Below are 4,943 nucleotides of genomic sequence, written 5' to 3'. Positions count from 1 at the left end.
AACCGCTTCCGGGTTACCCTGCGCTGATCTTGTGAGGCGGGATCACCCGAATGGGCGGGGCTACGGGGCCAATCCCACGGCACTCTGGGGGCGAAGCAGTCGCGTTGGGGCGGGTTTAATAGGCACGCTCCCGCGGTCTTCGTCCGGGCGCCCTTGCTTCTAACCTCTAGGATGGTGTCGCCTGTTACCCTTCGCGTTAACTCCCTCTTGCGCCTTAGCGCATCTCCTTTTTGAAATCTATTCGGTCAATAAAACTTGTGCTCAAAATAGTCGTTCTTTTGCAGCCACTCCCCTCTGCCAGCCAGTCTCCCAGACCTCACTGAAGGGTGCCTCGCGTTTTGCTCCCTCCAGCCACCAAGACTTGGCTCTTGGCAGTCCTAAAGAGGCTTCAAGTTTTAAGTTTTTTTGCCGAGCCCGACAGTTTTTTTCGAGTTAAAATTTATCCCACTCTTCAGAGCGTATTGAGGGACTTGCTAGCAGGCTGTGTTCTCTAAGCTGGGGATAAACAGTAGCTTCCAAAAGAAGCGCCCTCATGCAGCTTACATTCCAGCGGGCGCCCAGAACGTAAACATTTCAAAGTAATTAGAAAGGCAGCCCTGGATGGCATCGTATTTTACCTCATGGCCTCCAGAGTAGAATTCCTAGGGATGGAATCCCCTGCTGCACCATTTCACGTACGTATGATTTGGGGCAATTGCTTAACATTTGAAAACCTGTGTTTTCAGATTCCTTTTGGAAAAATGAGAACAATTAAGTACTGCGGCTCCTGGATGGCTCAATAGGTTAAGCGTCTGACTCAATAGGTTAAGCATCTGACTTCTGATTTCAGCTCAGGTTCCTGAGTTAGAGCCCTGCATCAGGCTCTGCACTGACAGTGTGGAACCTGCTTGGGATTCTCTCTCTCTCCCCCCCTCTCTCCGCCTCTCCTCTGCTCGTGCTCTCTCTCTCAAAATAAACAAAACATTAAAAAAATTAAAGAACAATTAAGTACTTATGGTGTTGTGAGGATTAAGTAACTTAATATATAAAGCACTTAAAACACAGTGAGCACTGAATGTATTAACTATTACTAAATACGTAATTCCTGTAACACGTTAACTAGCACTACCAACAAGGTAAAAGTAGAAGGGGGAGGGGAAGAAAAAACAAAGTAGGGAAAAAGGGTGGTGTGTGTAACGAGGTGTGTGCATGCCTTTTTAGATAGAGTGATGGAAGAAAATTGCTCAATTCATATTGAGAACTGAAGGAAATGAGCAAAGTATGAATGAAGAAACTTTCCTGCAGGAAAGCGTTTCATTCATAAGAACGGCAAGGAAGGGATGCAAGGTAGGGGCAAGCAGGCAGGTGGGCTGGATCTCGGAGGAGAGGAGAGAACAAATGAAATAGCCATGGCCAGGTCATGGTCTCCTTGGCCATAACAAGAATTTTGGCTTTGACTCTTAGTGAATTGACAAGCCTTTGAGATGTTTTGAGCAAACTTAACGTTTTTTGTAAAGGATCACTCTGGCAGGTGTATGGCAATTTGAGGTAAGTTGGACCAGGGTCAAAGTAGTGATGCCAGTTAGGAAGTTATTACAGAAAGTGGAGTGAGAGAAAATGGTGCAGTGGTGGTGAGAAACTGAATTCTAAATGTTTTAGTGATAAAACTGGTAAGATTTAATGACAGATCAGATGTGGGGTGTGAGAGAAAGAGAAATTCAAGGTGACTCCAAAGTTTTGTCCTGAATTCAAGCCAGTGCCTTCTGTTATTCTGGGGCAAATTATCCTCTTACTTGAAAATGCAAGAAAACACAAAGAGGCCACCCACCAGAGCTGGTAATTTTTTAGGAAACAAGGGAAATTAATTTTTTTTTAATGATGGGAGGATCAATAAGTAAAAGAACAACCCAATTTCAATGCAAATTAAAAACATGAGGAGATACTGCTGCATACTTACTATAATAGCTAGTTAAAAGAAAAAAACTGAAAATACCAAGCTCTATAAGGATGTGAAGCAGCAACTTGAACTCTAATGACTTGCTGATACGAATGCAGAATGGTAAGAGTAATCAAGACAGTGTAGTATTAACATCAAGATAGACAAATAGATGAAAGGAAAAGAATAGAGAACATAGAAACAGACTCACACATGGTCAATTGACTTTTGACAAAGATGCAAAGGCATTTTAGTCTTTTAAGCAAACGGTGCTGGAACAATTGCCCTTGGCAACTACCACTCTATTCTCTGTCTCTGAATTTGTCTGTTTTGGGCATTTCATAAAATGGAATCATGTGATATATGGCCTTCTGTGCCATATATCTGGCTTCTTTCTTTTAGCATAATGCTTTCAAAGTGGTAGTATGTATCAGTCATTCATTGCTTTTTATTGTTTAACAATATGTCATTGTTATGAATATACCATATTTTGTTTCTCTGTTTATCAGGGGATGCATATTTAGGTTGTTTGCATTTTTTGGCCATTATGAATAATGCTTCTATGAACACTCATGCACAAGAATATTTGTGGATGTATGTTTGTATCTGTCTTGGGAAAATACCTAGGAGTGGAACGCTAGGTTATATGGTAATTATATTTAGTTTAGTTTTTTTTTGTTTTAATTTTTTAAATGTGTATTTTTGAGAGAGAGAGAGAGACAGAGAGAGACAGAGTGCAAGTGGGGGAAGGACAGAGAGAGGGAGACACAGAACTCAAAACAGCTCCAGGCTCTAAGCCGTCAGCACAGAGCCCTCTGCAGGGCTTGAACCCACAAACCATGAGATCACGACCTGAGCTGGATGCTTACTGACTGAGCCACCTGGGTGCCCCTATGTTTAGCTTTTTGGGGAGTTAGTTTCCAAAAAGGCAGCAGTATTACATGTAACAACCCAAAATGGGGAACAACATAAATGTTCCTAAACAGCTGAATAGATTTAAAAAATCATTATATATTGATGTAACAGAAAACTACTCTGCAATTAGAAAAAAATGAACTATTGATATATACAACATGGATGAATCTAAGAATAAGTGTGCTACATGAAAGAAGCCAGACTATGTGATTCCATTTATATAAAATTCTAGATAACACAAACTAAAGTGGCAGCACTGTAGATTATTATTGCCTGGGTGTGGCAGACTAGGCAAGGAGAGGAAGAGAAGAATTACCAAAGGGCATAAGGAAGCTTTGGGGGATTATGGTTATGTTCATTCTCTCGATTGTAGTGATTGTGTCATGGTTGTAAGCATATACAAGATTTACCAAGTTGCACACTTGAAAAATGTGCAGTTTGCTGATATCATGATTATATCTCAATATTTTTTTAAAATTTTTTTAACATTTATTTATTTTTGAGACAGAGAGAGACAGAGCATGAACGGGGGAGGGTCAGAGAGAGGGAGACACAGAATCCGAAACAGGCTCCAGGCTCCGAGCCGTCAGCACAGAGCCCGACGCGGGGCCCGAACCCACGGACCGCAAGATCATGACCTGAGCTGAAGTCGGCCGCCCAACCGACTGAGCCACCCAGGCGCCCCTATATCTCAATATTTTAAAACGGCAGGTGAAGGAGAAAAAAAAAAGGAGGGCTGAAGTGCAGAAAACATTTGGCTAGACCAAACTTAAAAGGATTCATTCTTGCATGGAATATCCTTGATGATGTAGACACTGAACCTGAAGGCAGGGAACTTATGTGTCATGTTTACACTGCATTCCTTGTAGCCACCTCAGTGCCCAGCACCCAGCAGGCAGTCAGTAGATATCGGTTCGTCCTGAAGGAACAATACCTGAGTTCCTCCCTGCCAAAGACACCTTATTATAGCAAAGTTCTAAGAATGCAGACTAAGAAGTACTAAGAATACACGTACCATTTCACCAAACATTTAAAAGTCTTATCCTTTTTGTTACTTTTCTTCATTCTACAGTCCTTGTGAAGTAAAAGAACATCCTTTCAATGGAAGTTCTTGAAAGGGAGATGGTGGAAGGATATGGACAAAATTATTTGAAACTTTAACCTTTCACTCACTCATTCATTCATACATATTTATCTGAATTATGTGCCAGGTACTGTTTAGGTACTTGGGATACCAGAAAGAATAAAAATAAACTATCTTGAATGGGGATAGGATGCTTATGTGCCTCAGCTTGAAATCCATTTTTTCTAAACATTTCTCCTAATTTTCAAAATATATTTTTTACTGTTTATTTTTGAGAGAGAGAGAGAGAGAGAGAGAGAGAGAGAGAGAGAGAGAGAGATTGTGAGCAGGGGAAGGGCAGAGAGAGGGAGACACAGAATCTGAAGTGGGCTCCAGACTCTGAGCTGTCAGCACAGAGCCCTGCACGGGGCTCAAACCCATGAACTGTGATATCATGTCCTGAGCTGAAGTCAGACGCTTAACCGACTGAGCCACCCAGGTGCCCACCGCCCGCCCCCCCGCCCCGCCCGCTAATTTTCAAAACAAGAAATTAGGTTCCATTCCTAATAGCTACTGGGTAGGAGAACTACTTTCAAGTGGGTGATAAAAACCAGCGTCATGAGAAAAGTATATATTTTATATTCCTATGCTTTATAGTCACTTAAAAATGATATCTCAGGTCATGGGTGCCTGGGTGGCTCAGTAAGTTAAGCATCTGACCCTTGATTTCAGCTCAGGTCATGATCTCACAGTGGCAAGATGGAGCCCTGTGTCAGGCTCTGCACCAACAGTGAGGAGCCTGCTTGGGATTCTCTCCCTCCCTCTCTCTCTGCCCCTCTCCCGCTCATCCTCTCTCTTTCTTCTTCTTCTTCTTCTTCTTCTTCTTCTTCTTCTTCTTCTTCTTCTTCTTCTCTCTTTCTCTTTCTCTCTCTCAAAATAAATAAATAAACCTAAAACATTATATCTCAGGTCAAATTAATTTTTAAAGGAATTGAAAATTTTTTAGCTTTATTTTTGTTCAATAAAATAAGTATTTATGGACTTTTTTTT

The sequence above is a fragment of the Panthera tigris genome, chromosome D1 (genome assembly GCF_018350195.1).
Source record: "Panthera tigris isolate Pti1 chromosome D1, P.tigris_Pti1_mat1.1, whole genome shotgun sequence".
In the NCBI taxonomy this organism is placed as follows: domain Eukaryota; kingdom Metazoa; phylum Chordata; class Mammalia; order Carnivora; family Felidae; genus Panthera; species Panthera tigris.
Note: the sequence above shows the minus strand (reverse complement) of the source record.